Genomic DNA, 19,058 nt, shown 5'->3' on the forward strand with positions numbered 1-19,058 from the left:
TAACCCTAGCCCCCTCCGGTGTCTATATAAACCGGAGGGTTTTAGTACGTAGGACAACACAAAATCATACCATAGGCTAGCTTCTAGGGTTTAGCCTCTCCGATCTCGTGGTAGATCAACTCTTGTAATACCCATATTATCAAGTATAATCAAGCAGGACGTAGGGTTTTACCTCCATCAAGAGGGTCCGAACCTGGGTACAACATCGTGTCCCCTGCCTCCTGTTACCATCCGCCTTAGACGCACAGTTCGGGACCCCCTACCCGAGATGCGTAGGTTTTGACACCGACATTGGTGCTTTCATTGGGAGTTCCTCTGTGTTGTCGCCGTTAGGCTTGATGGCTCCTTCAGTCATCGATAGCGATGGAGTCCAGGGTGAGACTTTTCTCCCTGGACAGATCTTTGTATTCGGCGGCTTCGCATTGCGGGCCAACTCGCCTGGTCATCTGGAGCAGATCGAGAGTTATGCCCCTAGCCATCAGGTCAGGTTTGGAAGTTTAAACTACACGGCCGATATCCGCGGAGACTTGATCTTCGTCGGATTCGAGCCCCTGCTTAGTGCGCCACGCGGTCACGATGATCATGGTTTAGCTCTGCCATCGGACAGTGTCCAGGAGATCGCGCCAGCAACCGCTCCGACCCTCAATTCGGAGCCAGTTGCGCCATCCATGGACGGGTGGATAGACCCCGCCACAGAGGCCGCACTCTCATCGGCGATCGAGCCAAGTATCAACCTTACCCTTCACGGGAGCCATGACGCCGAACTACCGGATTCCTCACTGGCCACGGACTCCGAACCGCCTGTGCCTGTGCCTATCGAATCCGATTAGGCGCCGATCATGGAGTTTACCTCCGCAGATATTTTTCAGCACTCGCCCTTTGGCGACATACTGAACTCATTAAGGTCTCTATCCTTGTTAGGAGAGTCCTGGCCGAACTATGTTTGACAGGATTGGGATACGGATGACGAAGAAATTCGCCGCCCACCCACCACCCACTTAGTAGCCACCATCCACGACTTAACCAACATGCTCGACTTCGACTCCGAAGACATTGACGGTATGGACGACGATGCGGGAGACGAAGAGGAACGACTGCCCACAGGGCACTGGACAACCACCTCATCATATGAGCTATATATGGTGGACACAGCCAAAGAAGGCAATGGCGACGGGACAGCGGAGGATGACCCCTCCAAGAAGCAACCCAAGCGCCGACGTCAGCGGGGCCGCTCTAAGTCTCACCAAAGAAAAAGCAGTGACACCGGCAAAGGAGATAATAACACTCCGGACAGTGTCGAAGACGACAACAATCCCCTCCATCAAGATTTAGGGCAGCAGGATGGAGAAACCAACCCTCCCGAGAGAGTAGCAGATGGAGAAGCATAGGATGATAATTACATGCCTCCCTCCGAAGAAGAGGCAAGCCTCGACGATGACGAATTCATCGTGCCTGAGGATCCCGTCGAACAAGAGCGCTTCTAGCGCCGGCTTATAGCCACGGCAAATAGCCTTAAGAAAAAGCAACAGCAGCTTCAAGCCGATCAAGATTTGCTAGCTGACAGATGGACTGAAGTCCTTACGGCCGAGGAATATAAACTCGAAAGCCCCTCCAAGAGTTACCCAAAGCGCAGGTTGCTACCCCGACTGGAGGAGGAAGCACCAAAACCTACATCTCCAGTGTATGACGTGGCTGATCGGCCACCTCGTGGCTGCGACAAAGAGGCATTCCAGCCAAAAGTTCAGCCCGCACCCCGACGCCACTCAAATAAAAATGTCAAGACATGGGGAAATATGCCAGACCTGCGAAACATATTGGAGTATAACGCAAAACACGCAAGATCGATCTACGAATTGCGAGGGTGTGCCACTATGCGAGACGATAATCGTCACGCCGGATACAATAAAAGTAAGTCCGGCTGGGCCGGACACAGCGGACAAGACTCACTTGAGCTGCGTCGCGATATAGCCCAGTACAGAGGCGCCGCACACCCCCTATGCTTCACAGACGAAGTAATGGATCATCAAATCCCAGAGGGTTTCAAACCTGTAAATATAGAATCATACGACGACACAATAGATCCTGCGGTATGGATCGAGGATTTCCTCCTGCACATCCACATGGCCCGCGGTGATGATCTACATGCCATCAAATACTTCCCACTCAAGCTCAAAGGACCAGCTCGGCATTGGCTGAACAGCCTGCCAGCAGAATCCATTGGCTGTTGGGAAGATCTGGAAGCCGCATTCCTTGACAACTTCCAGGGCACTTATGTGCGACCACCAGATGCCAATGACTTGAGCCACATAATTCAGCAGCCAGAGGAATCGGCCAGGCAATTCTGGACACGGTTCCTAACAAAGAAAAATCAAATTGCCGACTGTCCGGATGTAGAGGCCCTAGCAGCTTTTAAGCACAACATCCACGACGAGTGGCTCGCCCAACACCTTGGCCAGGAAAAGCCGAAATCTATGGCAGCCCTCACAACACTCATGACCCGCTTTTGCGCGGGAGAAGACAGCTGGCTGGCTCGCAGCAATAACATATCAAAGAACCATGGTACTTCGGATACCAAGCATGGCAATGGCAGGTCACATCGCAACAAACATAAGCGCCGCATTAACAGCGACAATACCGAGGATACGGCAGTTAATGCCAGATTCAGAGGCTCTAAACCCGGTCAGCGGAAAAATCCATTCAAAAGAAGCACTCCGAGCCCATCCAGTTTGGACCATATACTCGATCGCTCATGTCAAATACACATCACCCCAGACAAGCCAGCAAACCACACCAACAGGGATTGTTGGGTGTTCAAGCAGGCCGGCAAGTTAAATGCCGAAAACAAAGATAAGGGTTCACATAGCAATGACGAGGAGGAGCCCCGGCAGACGAACACCGGAGGGTAGAAGAGGTTCCCCCCACAAGTGCGGATGGTGAACATGATATACGCAACCCACATCCCCAAGAGGGAGCGGAAGCGTGCGCTAAGGGACGTATATGCGTTGGAGCCAGTCGCCCCAAAGTTCAACCCATGGTCCTCCTGTCCGATCACCTTAGATCGCAGGGACCACCCCACTAGTATCCGTCATGGCGGATTCGCTGCACTGGTCTTAGACCCAATCATCGACAGGTTTCACCTCACTCGAGTCCTTATGGACGGTGGCAGCAGCCTGAACCTGCTTTATCAGGACACGATGCGCAAAATGGGCATAGACCCCTCAAGGATCAAACCCACAAAAACAACCTTTTAAGGCGTCATACCAGGTGTAGAGGCCCATTGCACAGGCTCAGTCACGCTGGAAGTGCTCTTCGGATCCCCGGATAACTTCTGAAGCGAGGAGTTAATCTTCGATATAGTCCCGTTCCGTAGTGGCTATCATGCTCTGCTCGGGCAAACCACATTTGCGAGATTCAATGCGGTACCGCATTATGCATACCTCAAGCTCAAGATGCCAGGACCTCGGGGGGTCATCACAGTCAATGGAAACACAGAGCGCTCTCTCCGCACGGAGGAGCACACTGCGACCCTCGCAGCAGAAGCACAATGCACCCTCTTAAGGCAATCCACCAGTTCGGCGATTAAAGACCCAAACTCCTTCAAGCGCGCCTGGAGTAATCGGCAGCAAGACCGCCTGACACATTCCGAGCTCGCATAGCAATGCGGCCCCCACCCCAGTCCCAACCAAATGGCAAAATCCGTGCCCCGTGTAGATAATTATGCATTAAAAATACCATGGGCACAACTGGGGAGGGGGGCACGACTACGGCACGCCTCAAGACGCGGCTCAACCGCACTAGGGGCTTCTTGTTTTGTTATTTTTCTCTCTTTCAGGACTTTAATCTTTGGAAACCCCGTCCGGCAGTACGGTTACCGAACACATGATGCAACAACCAAGGAGGCAGAAAGCTACGTCGCACCACGGAACTCACAGGTGGTCTCTGACAACGAGTGAAATACCTGCTTTAAATACCAATCCTCAGCTTGCCCTTGGAGGGGACATGTCAAATAGTCCTACTTTTTTCTTATCGCACTACTTGTATCATTCTGCTTTACGCACCTTTTTGAATAAACAATGCACATCACTAGACTATTATCGCATTCTCTATTCCTCTTATATATATGTTCATTCATGACATTCAGCACCTGTACACTCTGGTACGGCCAATACGCCAGGGGCTTAAGCATACCCCATAATATGGTGTGAGAAGTCCGAACACTTTGACAGTTCGGCACCCTGAATTTATAGCATTGTATGCATCAGCTCCGAATCATGTCTTGGGTCAATAGTTGGGTTTGCTCGGCTCCCATGTTTTCGTACCTTACGTTCCGCTATATCGGCTAAGGTAGCACTGAGAGAACTACTGCGATTGTGCCCTGGTTCAGCTGGGCTAAGCACCTCAGTAGAGAAAGCTAAAACTGACTGTCATGATAAGGCAAGAGACCGGTCGCTGTTCGAGAGGTTTCGAGTCCCTAAAGACTTATGCCGCTTAGAGAGAGGAGTCGGTTTTGTCCGGCTTAAGGCGTGTATAGCACCCCGAATTCGGCCTTCCGAATACTAGGGGCTTCGCCAAAATTTAAAATTATAGAATTCTATGGCCAAGTGAGAGTGATAAAGCATTATAGTCCGATTGCCTTGTTCGTTGTGCTGAGCACCTCCCTCGAAGGACCCAAAAATGGGAACAAGAGTGCTCAGGTTTATCCCGAACACCTCAGCACTCGTGACATGGGGGCAGAAGCCGATGACTAGCCATCTCTCAGATTTGATAAACAGCCGAACAGAAGGTAATATTTTAAATTCAAACATGCGTTGCATAGCGCATATGAACAAGTTTTCATAATACAGGATCACACGAGCAAGTTCATTCAACTATTACATCTTTCGCACACTCGTCTGCTACAAGACGTGCACCCTTCAGGACACTCTCATAATACATCTCGGGGTGGCGATGCTCCATGCCCTGCGGCGGCCCTTCCTTCACCAGCTTCTCAGCGTCCATCTTGGCCCAGTGCACCTTTGCACGGGCAAAAGCCCGGCGTGCTCCTTCGATGCAGACCGACCGCTTAATGACTTCCAGCCGTGGGGAGGCATCCACATGCCGCCTCACCAAGCCGAAGTAGCTGTGGGGAAGGGCTTCTCCATGCCACATCCGGACTATAAAGCCCTTCACGGCCTGTTCGGCCGCCTTGTGCAGCTCGACCAGTTGCTTCAGCTGGTCGCTCACAGGCATCGGGTGATCGGTCCCAGTATACTGAGACCAAAACAACTTCTCCGTCGAGCTTCCCTCCTCGGCCTGGTAATATTTTGCGGCATCCGACACGCTGCGGGGCAAATCTGTGAATGCTCCTGGAGAGCTCTGGACTTGGGTAAGTAACAAGTAATTTATTTGCACATGCTTGCTTTGCATATTGAATGCCTTACACGCCGCTATCTTCCTCATCGCTTCAATCTCCTGGAGGGCTTTTTGGGCTTCGGCCTTGGCATTCTTTGTGCTCTCGAGGGCCGCGGCAAGCTCAGACTCTCGCATCTTCGAGTCAAGCTCCAATGCCTCGTGCTTCATCATGAGAGCCTGGAGCTCTTGCTGCACGTCGCCCACCCATGCCTCTTGCTTTTCCCGCTCGGTGCACTCCTTGGCCACTTTGTCTTCAGCCTCGGATAGCGCTTGCTTTAGGGTCGCCACCTCAGTTGTGGCCCCTGGCACATTCATGATGATCCTGTCATTTCGCAACCACATTTTCTTTTACATATATAGACAAGGTATTACTTACCTTTGTTCTCCTCGAGCTGCCTCTTAGCAAGGTCGAGCTCTTTCTCGGACCCCTCGAGGTCCTGCTTTAGTACGGCGACCTCTACAGTTAGTGCGGCAGAGGTCAGCAGCGAAGCCTGCATACGCATACAGACATACTTATATTAGACTCCTGCATATTTTATTTGATCCTCTATTCGGTTTTTGTTTGTGAACACCAAACAGAGCATCAGGGGCTACTGTCTATGCGGTAATATTTTTCCTATATTTCAATACTTACCTCAAAGCCTGTTAGAAGGCTGGCACAGGCTTCAGTCAGTCCGCTCTTGGCGGACTGAACCTTCTTGATCACCGCACTCATAATAGTGCGGTGTTCTTCATCGATGGAAGTGCCTCGAAGCGCTCCCAATAGGTTGTCCGGTGCCTCTGGATGGACAGAGGTCACCGGCAAAAGCGTCTTTCCCCTTTTGGAAGGGGGCCACCTGCCCGAGTCCGGAACCACTAGAGGTTCCGGCGCGGTGTTCGGCTGAGAGCCGAACTTGGAGCCCCCGGGAGTCTTGCTCCCTTTGCTCCTCGAGTTCGGAAGGTCACCTTGAGGCGCCTCCGGGACTGTCTCCCCCCGGCTCGGTGCCCCTTAAGAGAATACCTCGACATTGTCCGTAGGGCAAGGGGAGGAGGCGGTCGGAAGTGGATCGCTATCCATATCCGACGAGTCCAAGGAACCGCCCGACGAGGATACGTCGATACGTGCTTGGGGTGGTCTGCATAATCATATTCGGCGTTAGGAGAAGCAGTGCGACAAAGGTATGCTATGAGTTACTCTGGTATCCAAATACTTACGACTTCGCCAGGGGCTTGGCCCTGAGCAGCCACTCGTCTTCGCCTTCGGCAGCGGTGGTGGAGCAGTCCGGAAGAAGAGTCCTTCACTTCTTGGACCCTTTGGCCTCCCCGGTTGGGGCGGCCTTCCTTTTCTTGTCTCCCCCGGCTGGAGGGGGAGCATCTTCATCTTCCTCCTCGTTTTCATGGGAGGAGTGCGTCGCGGAGTTATCGGACGATGAGTCCGATACCACCTGGCGCCGGTAACTCTTTCGGGTTCCCTTGCCCTTCTTCTTGGCCTTATCCGGCACCTCACAAGGAGCCGGAGTTAGCATCTCCGTCAGGAGAGCGTCCGCAGTGTCTTCGGGCAGAGGGGCCGGACAGTCAATCTGCTCCGATGCCTCCACCCAGTCCTGTCAAAGGCATGGGGGCTCAGACCCCGCACATGGTTAAGCTATGGGAAATAAATATCCTACCAGATGTACAGAACTTACCGGATTCGCAGGGCGCTTCGTGCTTAGCCCGTGTTCCTTGGTGAGAGAGGGAGGGACGTCGGCGCCCATGAATAGCACCCTCCAGACGTCTTTGTGCGTTGTGTCGAAGAGCTCGCTTAGAGTCTGCTGCCGGGCCGGGTCGAACTCCCATAAGTTGAAATCCCATTGTTTACACCGGAGGATCTGGCGAAAGAGCATGACCTGGACTATGTTGACAAGCTTAAGTTTCTTGCTTGCCATGTTTCGGATACTCTTCTGGAGTCCGTCCAGCTCCACCGATGAACCCCAGAACAAGCCCTTCTCCTTCCAGGAAGTGAGCCGCGTGGGGATTCCAGATCGAAACTCAGGGGCTGCCACCCAGTTGGTGTCGCGTGGCTCGGTGATGTAGAATCACCCCGATTGCCACCCCTTTACGGTCTCCATGAAGGAGCCTTCGAGCCATGCAACATTGGGCATTTTTCCCACCATGGCTCCGCCGCATTCCGCTTGTTGGCTGCCTACAACCTTCGGCTTGATATTGAAGGTCTTCAGCCATAGGCCGAAGTGGGGCCGGATGCGGAGGAAAGCCTCGCACACGACGATGAACGTCGAGATGTTGAGGATGAAATTCGGGGCCAGCTCATGAAAGTCCAGCCCGTAGTAGAACATGAGGCCGCAAACGAATGGATGGAGGGGAAACCCCAATCCGCAGACGAAGTGGGGGAGGAAAACCACCCTTTCATGAGGTTCCGGGGTAGGGGCGACCTGCCCCACGGCTGGCAGCCGGTGCGCGATGTCCTCGGCTAAGTATCTGGCTCCACGTAACTTTTTGATGTGCCCCTCCATGACGGAGGAGGCCATCCACTTGCCTCCCGCTCCGGACATGTTTGGAGAGAGTTGAGGAGGAGGATGCGTACTTGGGTGCTGGAGCTCGAGTGCGCGAGAATGGATGAGCAAGGAGGAAGAAGGCATGGGTAGAAAAAGGTGAGATCTTATCCCTTTAGAAGGGCGGACTAAACTATGCGCCCCCACTAGCCTGGTAAAACTCGCTTATCCCCCAAGCGCGATAATTGATAGTGCGGTTGGGTTACCCGCGTCCATATTGATGAGCATCCCGTAATAAGGGGAACACGATCTCTGCTTTGACAAGACATGTCAATAAACCGCCTCGCGTTATGTGCGGGGCTGGTTCAAGAAAAACGGTTCAAATAATTACCGGGCTGTGGCGTGATGTCATGCTGCCAAAACGTGTCAGCAGATTAGATTTGTGGTAATATTGTTCTCTCTACGGTGGTATGTGGTACTTATTTAGCAGGGTCGGACACTATCCTTCTATTCAAATTCTTCCATGGTGTATTCGGAGGAGGAACCCGCCTTGCAATGCCGAAAACAACACTGCGCGCCGGACTCATCATCATTGAAGCCTGGTTCAGGGGCTACTAAGGGAGTCCCGGATTAGGGGGTCTCCAGACAGCCGGACTATATCATTTGGCCGGACTGTTGGACTATGAAGATACAAGATTGAAGACTTTGTCCCGTGTTCGGATGGGAGTCTACTTGGCGTGGAAGGCAAGCTAGGCAATACAGATATGTATATTTCCTCCTTTGTAATGGACCTTGTGTAACCCTAGCCCCCTCTGGTGTCTATATAAATCGGAGGGTTTTAGTCCACAGGACAATGCACAATCATACCATAGGCTAGCTTCTAGGGTTTAGCCTGACCGATCTTGTGGTAGATCAACTCTTGTAATACCCATATTATCATGTATAATCAAGCAGGACGTAGGGTTTTACCTCCATCAAGAAGTCCCGAACCTGGGTAAAACATCATGTCCCCTGCCTCCTATTACCATCCGCCTTAGACGCACAGTTCGGGACCCCCTACCCGAGATCCGCCGGTTTTGACACCGACACGCGCAATCGTGCCAAAAGAGTTACTATGATGGCAAGCACCATGACTTGGCTTTAGAGATCCGAGACCATGTCTACCTCCGCGTCTCTCCAATGAAAGGCACTCGTCCCTTCAGTATCAAAGGGAAGCTTTCCCCTAGATACGTGGGTCCTTTCAAGATCATTGGCAAAAGAGGCGATCTCGCCTATCAACTTGAGTTTCCGTCCAACTTCGCAAATGTGCATGATGTGTTTCACGTGCCATAGTTTCGCAAGTGCTTCAAGACTCCGGAGCGCACAATCAACTTTGAAGAGATTGATCTCCAAGAAGACCTGTCTTATCATGAGCATCCCATTGCTATCCCGTTGCAACAAGTCAATCAAATTCCTCAAAGTGAAGTGGTCACACCATTCCGACCGAGAAGCCACCTGGGAACGCGAGGACTACCTCTGTTCCGAACATCCGGAGTTCTTCTAGTCCTAGATCTTGGGACGAGATCTTTCGTAGTGGTGGAGTGTTGTAACACCCCGGATGTAACTTGCCATATTTGTAACTTTGACTATTGCCATTCTCGGCTTTAAGTTATGAGATTCCCTTCATGGTTGGGTTTTTGTCTTGGTTTTTCTTTTTGTTCATGTCATGCATTTCATATCATGTCATCATGTGCATCGCATTTGCATTCGTGTTCGTCTCATGCATCCGAGCATTTTCCTCGTTGTCCGTTTTGCAATCAGACACTCCCACATGCATCGGCGCACCCCTCTTGTCTCTTTTCGTGAGCGGGTGTTAAACGTCCTCGAAATGGACCGAGATTTGCCATGTGGCCTTGGTACATCATGCCATCTTTACAGAGGTTCTTGTCTTGTATTTTTGTGATCTATGTGGTGACTAGCACAAGCATGCAAACTAGGCTTCGTGATGTTGCTGTTTTCAGGGACTTAGGATTTTGCTAAGTCCTTTTCCTGCTGTTATTTTTATGCCATGTAAACTTGATGCTACAGTGATATCCATGCTTGTTTTGAGATACTTCAATAAGGATGTTTTGAACAAGTGGTTATGCTCTATCCATCCATGCCACTGTTTGCAATTATGGAGTGCCCTAGTGTGTCTTGTTCTTGCTCTACTTTTGCTATAAAATGTTCCTGGCAGAATGTTAACATGTTAATCAATTTTGGCATGGTTGTTTCTATTGATCCATGCATGCCATGAACTTGCTCTTGCCATGGTTAGCTTCATGAACATGTCATCTTGCTGTTGCTATGCTTTATCTGTCATGCAATGCTTTGTGGTGAGTGGTTTGAGCTCACAAATTTGCCTTCATAATTCTGTTTATGCCATGCTCTGTTTTTCTGCTAAGTCTGAAACTGTTAATTTCAGTAGGGACTTTTGTTCTATGCATTTATTAGATTCATGCCATGCCTTGTATTGCTATGATATGTTCCTATAGCATGTTGTTTGCTAGCTCTAAACATGGCTTCCTGATGTTATTTCTGGCATGTTAGTATTTTCACTAAGTCTGTGAAGCTGATATCTTTTGCACTTTTGCCATGCTTGTTTGAACCTGCTCTTCTGTGATTTAGCCATAGCTCAGTGTTCATGTTTTGTCAAGCATCTTCTGTACATCACAGCCATATGCTTTGTTGCTATGTTCGAGTGCGGTAGCTTAGTTTCTTGTTGCATTCTAGATGGCATCGTGCTGTTAATCGCAGAATTGTGCCATTCTTGTTTTGCTTGCCATTTACAAACCGTGCATCCATTTCTGGTGATCTTTATATCAATGTCACCCGAAATCATCTCATCTTTCCAGCGGCACACTTAGTTTGCCAAGTTGATGCCTTGATCATTCTCTCCCTTCCGGAGCACGTATATGCATTGCATATCATGTCTTGCATATCATTCCATGTTTTGCATCATGTTGCTTGTGCATTGTACCGTGATTGATTGATGGTCCTTTTGCTTGTGTTCTTGCTTTGGGTAGATCCAGGAGACAAGTACGTGATCGAGGAACCTGTTGAGTACACTAACGAGGATCAAGCTTTCGACAACTCTGGGAACATTGCAGGCAAGATGACCATACCCTCGAAATCACTTCTGTCTTTGCTTGCTAGTTGTTCACTCTTTTGCTATGCCACGCTACCTACCACTTGCTATATCATTCCTCCCATATTGCCATGTCAAGCCTCTAACCCACCTTCCTAGAAAACTGTTGTTTCGCTATGTTACCGCTTTTGCTCAGCCCCTCTTATAGCGTTGCTAGTTGCAGGTGAAGATGAAGTTTGTTCCTTTTTGGAACATGGATATTGTTGGGATATCATTATTATATCTTGTTTACTTTAATGCATCTATATACTTGGTAAATGGTGGAAGGCTCGGCCTTATGCCTGGTGTTTTGTTCCATTCTTGCCGCCCTAGTTTCCGTCATACCGGTGTTATGTTCCTTGATTTTGCGTTCCTTAAGCGGTTGGGTGTTATGGGAAACCCTTGACAGTTCTCTTTGAATAAAACTCCTCCAGCAAGGCTCAACCTTGGTTTTACCATTTGCCACCTAAGCCTTTTCCCTTGGGTTTCACGGACTCAATGGTCATCTTTATTTAAAACAGGGCCAGTGCTCCTCTGAGTGTTGGTCCAAACTAGAGCCCCTTGCAACGCCACCTCGGGGAAACTTCAGGGTTGGTTTTAGTTGTACGGATTGCTTATCCGGTGTGCCTTGAGAACGAGATATGTGCAGCTCCTATCGGGATTTGTCGGCACAGTCGGGTGGTCTTGCTGGTCTTGTTTTACCATTGTCGAAATGTCTTGTAAACGGGATTCCGAGTCTGATCGGGTCTTCCTGGGAGAAGGAATATCCTTCTTTGACCGTGAGAGCTTGTGATGGGCTAAGTTGGGACACCCCTGCAGGGTTTGAACTTTCGAAAGCCGTCCCCGCGGTTATGGGCAGATGGGAATTTGTTAATATCCAATTGTAGAAAACTTGACACTTAACTTAATTTAAAATGAATCAACCGCATGTGTAGCCGTGATGGTCTCTTTTCGGCGGAGTACGGGAAGAGAACACGGTCTTGTGTTATGCTTGAACGTAAGTAGCTTCAGGATCACTTCTTGATCACTTATAGCTTCTCGACCGTGCGTTGCTTCTCTTCTCGCTCTCATTTGCGTATGTTAGCCACCATATTGCTTGTGCTTACTGCAGCTCTACCTCACTACCCTTTCCTACCCTTAAGCTTAAATAGTCTTGATCTCGTGGGTGTGAGATTGATGAGTCCTCGTGACTCACAGATACTTCCAAACAGTTTCAGGTGCCAAGGATACCGGTGCAGGTGAAGCTACCGAACTCAAGTGGGAGTTCGACGAAGACTTGGGTCGCTATTATGTTTCCTTTCCTGATGATCAGTAGTGGAGCCCAGTTGGGACGATCGGGGATCTAGCATTTGGGGTTGTCTTTCTTTATTTTGGTTCCGTAGTCGGACCTTTGTTTGTACCTTGGATGATGTATGAATTATTTATGTATTGTGTGAAGTGGCGATTGTAAGCCAACTCTTGACCCCTTTCTTATTCAGTACATGGGATGTGTAAAGATTACCCCTCTTGCGACAAACCTACCATGCAGCTATGCCTCTAAGTCGCGCCCCGACACGTGGGAGATATAGCCGCATTATGGGTGTTACAATCTTAGCGAGTATCATGCACTCGGGAATAGCAAATATGATGATGTGCAAAGGAATTAAAGAAGGGAGAGTGGGTTAGAGTAACATAGGTAGATACCATGACATAATAAATGCTATACTACTTTGTGTCATGCATGGCCATAAATAATGTCATCTATGATACTACTCTATGATACTATGTACTATGAAGGTAGATATTATCATACACAAGTATCATATGCATCATACTAGTATATTCCCCACTATAATGCTGGCCATAGTGGTGGTAACATAGCCGGTATCATGCACTCGGAAATAGCAAGTATGCTGATGTGGCAAAGAATTAAAGAAGATAGAGAGGGTCAGAGTAACATATAGGTAGATACCGTATCATGTTAAATGCGATGCTAATTTGTGTCATGCATTGCAATAAATATGATCATCTATGATACTACTGTATAATACTATGCACTATAATTAAAGGTAGTATCATACACTGGTATCATATATATGCATGTTACTTGTATATGATACTCTCCACTATGAGTAGCCTAAGTATAGCCTTACTAAAACACCCACACTTAGTTGTAGCAGCGTTTTGACTTTATATGCACTAAATGCAAGGTAAGTGCAAAAAATGACTTACACATAGTAGAAGAGACCCGAAATGGGCCAAAAAATCAAACAAAGGTTATATCTATGATTGTTTACAATTATTATTTTCGAGGCGAAACAATGTAGTAACTGACGATTTGGAGTCCGAAGTGTCGTGTCTCCTTTTGGAAACTATCACTACAAAAGAAAGACACATCCGTCACATTTTGGGCCGAACGATTTTTTTCTCCTGTCATGCTTATGACACTTCTATGAAAATAATTGTGACAAAACCCGGTATCATCATAGATGTGGTGGGCTCCTACTTCTATGACAAAAAATCATGACAGGAAATGGGCTTTTCGTCCTGGGCGGGCCGGAGACGCAGCTGCATGACATTCTTTGCGCCGTCCATGACGGAAAAAACCATGGTAGAAGCGAGGGCGAGGAAAATATCGGGGGAGTTCCCAGTTATGGTGAGTGGTCGGGGGCCGAGCGATGCGTGTTTCTCTCGTACGTACGTGCGTGTGTGTGAGGGGTTTCCCTCTAACTGAACCTGAGTGAGGCATTGGGCTCTAACTGAACCCGAGCGATTGCACTGCAGGCTACGCGTTACTGAACCCGAGCAATCGATCGATCCATTGCTGTTAACTGAACCCAAGTGATTTCTTCGCTACTGCTGCCTACTTCCCAGGATGAACAGTGAGCGTTGATGGGGGGTTTGGATGAACAATTCCTGGTTGGGGGCTGGCTGAATAGGACCCCGTGGAGGGCTGGATGAACATGATGACCCCATGGTGGGCTGGTTAAATAGTAGCCGGTGGAGGGCTGGATGAACAGTAGCCCGTGGAGTGGTGGTTGAACAGGACCCTGTGGAGAGGGCTGGTTGAACAGTAGGCGGTGGAGGAGCGGTGGAAGCTGGATGAACAGGAGCCCGTGGATGAACAGTGGCTGATGGAGGCAGGAGGGGAGACATCGTGGAGGGTGACTCGCAGGTGGAGGCTGGAGGAGGTCGACGGTGGATGAATAGTAGCCCGTGGAGGCAGTCAATGGTGGAGATGAACAGTATCCCGTGGAGTCTCGTTTTGCGGTATGCCACACCCCTCCCGATGAACATGACCCCTGTTTCGACCATAGCGCTCCAACACAAGTCCGTTTCCTCCGTTTTGTGGTACGCCACACCCCTCTCGATCAATAGGACCCTGTTTTGACCGTAGGTTGTCCAAGAGAAGTCCGTTTCCTCCGTTTTGTGGTATGCCAGACCCCTCCCGATGAACAGGATCCCGTTTCGACCATGGCCGGTCGAACACAAGGCCGTTTCCTCCGTTATGCGGTTGATACGTCTCCAATGTATCTATAATTTTTGATTGCTCCATGCTATATTATCTACTGTTTTGGATGTTTATGGGCTTTATTATACACTTTTATATCATTTTTGGGACTAACCTATTAACCCAGAGCCCAGTGTCAGTTTCTGTTTTTACCTTGTTTTAGGGTTTCGAAGAAAAGGAAAATCAAACGGAGTCCAATTGACCTAAAACTTCACGGAACTCATTTTTGGAAGGAAAGAAGCCCAGAAGACTTGGAGTGCACGTGAGGGGATCTACGAGGAGGCCACGAGGCAGGGGGCGTGCCCATCCCCTGGGCGCGCCCTCCACCCTCGTGGGCCCCTTGTGCCCCCCTGACGTATTTCTTCCGCCTATATATCTCCATATACCCTAAAAACATCGGGGAGCACAATAGATCGGGAGTTCCACCGCCAGAAGCCTCTGTAGCCACCAAAAACCAATCTAGACCCTTTTCGGCACCCTGCCGGAGGGGGCAATCCCTCTCCGGTGGCCATCTTCATCATCTCGGTGCTCTCCATGACGAGGAGGGAGTAGTTCTCCCTCGGGGTTGAGGGTATGTACCAGTAGCTATGTGTTTGATCTGTCTCTCTCTCTCTCGTGTTCTTGAGGTGGTACGATCTTGATGTATCGCGAGCTTTGCTATTATAGTTGGATCTTATGTTTCTCCTCCCTCTCTACTCTCTTGTAATGGATTGAGTTTCCCCTTTGAAGTTATCTTATCGGATCGAGTCTTTATAGATTTGTGAACACTTGATGTATGTCTTGCCGTGTGTATCTGTGGTGACAATGGGATACCACGTGATTCACTTGATGTATGTTTTGGTGATCAACTTGCGGGTTCCGCCCATGAATCTATGCATAGGGGTTGGCACATGTTTTGGTCGTGATTCTCTGGTAGGAACTTTGGGGCACTCTTTGAGGTTCTATGTGTTGGTTGAATAGATGAATCTGAGATTGTGTGATGCATATCGTATAATCATACCCACGGATACTTGAGGTGACATTGGAGTATCTAGGTGACATTAGGGTTTTGGTTGATTTGTGTCTTAAGGTGTTATTCTAGTACGAACTCTAGGGCTGTTTGTGACACTTATAGGAATAGCCCAACGGATTGATTGGAAAGAATAACTTTGAGGTGGTTTCATACCCTACCATAATCTCTTCGTTTGTTCTCTGCTATTAATGACTTTGGAGTGACTCAATTATGTTAGTATTGTTGAGGGAACTTGCACTAGCGAAAGTATGAACCCTAGGCCTTGTTTCAATGCATTGCAATACCGTTTATGCTCACTTTTATCATTAGTTACCTTTCTGTTTTTATAATTTCAGATTACAAATACCTTTATCTACTATCCATCTACCACTTGTATCACCATCTCTTCGTCGAACTAGTGCACCTATACAATTTACCATTGTATTGGGTGTGTTGGGGACACAAGAGACTTTTTGTTATTTGGTTGCAGAGTTGCTTGGGAGAGACCATCTTCATCCTATGCCTCCTACGGATTGATAAACCTTAGGTCATCCACTTGAGGGAAATTTGCTACTGTCCTACAAACCTCTGCACTTGGAGGCCCAACAACGTCTACAAGAAGAAGGTTGTGTATTAGACATCAAGCTCTTTTCTGGCGCCGTTGCCGGGGAGGTGAGTGCTTGAAGGTATATCTTTTGATCTTGCAATCGAGTCTTTTAGTTTCTTGTTTTATCACTAGTTTAGTTTATAAATGTGCTAGTCATATTCTTCATGATGCTCTTTTTATGTTACAATTCTTATCTTTTATGTGAGCATCATTAAAATCATCATGCCTAGCTAGGGGCGTTAAACGATATCGCTTGTTGGGTGGGTAGAGGGATGGCCTGGAGGCAGCACAACTAGTGACGGGAGGAGGGAGCAGGAAGTCCCGCCGGCGCTGGTTTGGGTAGCTAGAGCAGGAAGATCAGAGATTGAAGAAGCACGGCGGCCGTTGGATGGACATCCAACAGTCACTGCTCTGTTATGACTAAGTTGACAAAGCCTTGCGTACGCTTCAATTTTTTTAGGACAGCGTCATCGTCAACCTACTAGGCCCAGAAGTCAGCCTCCAAATCTGTGGAAAACAGCATAAAGCCCATTTGCCATTATTTTCAATAATTTACAGCCCATTTCCTAATTCTTAAGGATATTTGGAGCCCATATTCTTTTTATTAGCATTACAGACCATATATTCTGGGCACTGCAAAAAAAATCAACGAAATTTTGCATATTTCGGTGGGGTCCGAACTCTTTTAATCATGAAATTTTGAGTCACATTAAAAATAAATTTTTAAAAGTTATATCAAAATAAAATTAAAAAAATTCTTCACAAAAAAATGAATGAAATTTAAAATCTTAACTATCATGATGGAGGTGCGTTTCACAGAACATGAAGATGCATTTCTATGAGTAGTTTATCTTGTGGGAGAAAAGCCGATATTTTAATGTAATTGCCAGTTGGCTTTGGTTTTTATAAGAGTAGAGAGTAGAGAAATCCAGAAAAAATGATATTTTAATCTAATTGCCGGTTGGATTTGGTTTAAAAATTTACAGTCCATTTCTTACAACTTATAGCCCATTTTCAGGGGAAGCCCATTTCTTACTACTTACATCCCTCCTCGTCTTGAAAGATTTGCAGCCCAGCAGGGCTGCGAAAAGCAAGTAGGCCTCGGTTTTGGTATTCTCCAAAAAAGAGAACTGGGCTAGCCATTTTTAGAGAGAAAAAAATATCAACTGGGCTCGTCATGTGCTTAAATAAAAGTGTAAGCGTGGGCTAGACGGGCCACAGCCCCCGCACAACGCACAGTTGAGCTCCGTCTCTGAAACTGAAAAACAACTAGACGAGCTGCTGGGTCCCTGGTGTTATCCGCTTGTTGTATAATTTTCTCGTTAATTGACTACATTGACAATGGCGCGGGACCTGGTTGTCAAACAATTAGGAGGAACTGTTTTTTTGGCTTGTAATAATGAGGCACCTGCTTGTGTAATGCAATGACCCTGGTGGGTCCCTACTGTCAGCCTCTCTACGTATAGTCATCTCCTAATTCCTCTTGGTTGTTGACCATGTTGACAACGCCAGACGGTGGCGGGCAAAGCGAATGAACCAAGGCGGAGAACGACGGCAAGGCCTCGGACGGGAACGAACAATAGTCGTGGAAGATGCGGCAGTGTAGCGGTAGGTGGAGGAGAGTACGAGGGCAACAACATGCAAGTCAAGCTTACAAATGGTACAAAAAGCCCAAGGATTAATTGTTCATCAATTTTTTAGACAAAACCCAGATTGAACATGGCAGTAACATCTAATCCAACCACTCTTTTTCGCAGTCACAAACAAATGGATCAGTATGATCCATAAAATCAACATCATGTGCAAAAAATATATTTCAGGATGACTACAACTTGTTGTACATAGAAGCCAAGCACGTTTAGAAGCCCATTTGTCCACCTGAAACTTATTTTTTTGCTATTCAATGTGTCCTTCCGTGAGAAATCTCTTGCGGTAAAACTTAAGCCTCGTGGACAATAGTAACTTCGCATTCAACAGGAAGAATGTGACAAAGCTTCTGTTTGCCTGGTTGGATGCATATCCTTCCATCGTTATTGTCCTCAAACGAATGTCATGAGAACTGAGAAAATCTTGGTGCTTATTACGCATCGATTGGTTATACGTTTTTCTCCATGTGATCGCAGTACCTAAGTAGACATGAAGATTAAAAACAGTTAAGGTCTGAAAAAAGAGAATGTCGAAAGAGCGACAATTGAACGGTTAATTCTTGTACAATACATACGGGCTTTCAATGTGCATGAAATCATCACCTCTATATATAAATTCTCCAGAGATCGAAAACATCGTAGAAAGCCAATAATTATGTTCAAATCAAAACTAGACATTCCGATATATAAGATCTTGACAGAATCCAACAACATTGATAGGCTATCCATGGACGAACTCTTCATTGAGCATATTACAAAATATTAGTAACCAAATTATACTCCAATATGATATAAAACGTATGCGCGCAAATAAAAATGCAGCTTATGATTACAAATGTGTAGATGATAATATACGGTTCTTGAAAAAGTGAGGAGCTAAACACCAACTTCCTGAACAGATCACGAATTACACCCAAGGTCTCCAGTTTGGGCACAGAGATGACAATTATTTGCGAAGGTCTATAAAAATTATCAAGGAGCAACCTTTGAAGTGAAGGGGCATCTTCGATGATGAGTTGTTGTCCTTCAAAACAAATTTCAATGCTTTTAAGGTGAGGCGACTTTATTTGGAGACAACTAATAGGGATTTCTATTCCCAAAACAATCAGCAAGCGCTCCAGGGAAGGGCAACTGGAGTGGATGATGTTGTGCAGTGAGGCCTCCGACAGATAAACCACCACAAGCAAAAGTTTTTTAACAGTGGGAGTCGGACCATTTGTACCAGATCGTCTGGTAGATGGCACCTGGCGAAGGTGGCGGTGTGGAGAGAGGAGGAAAACCACGAGATGGACGACGGTGGTGTGGGCATGAATTCTTGGC

The sequence above is a fragment of the Triticum dicoccoides genome, chromosome 3A (assembly GCF_002162155.2).
Source record: "Triticum dicoccoides isolate Atlit2015 ecotype Zavitan chromosome 3A, WEW_v2.0, whole genome shotgun sequence".
Lineage (NCBI taxonomy): Eukaryota > Viridiplantae > Streptophyta > Magnoliopsida > Poales > Poaceae > Triticum > Triticum dicoccoides.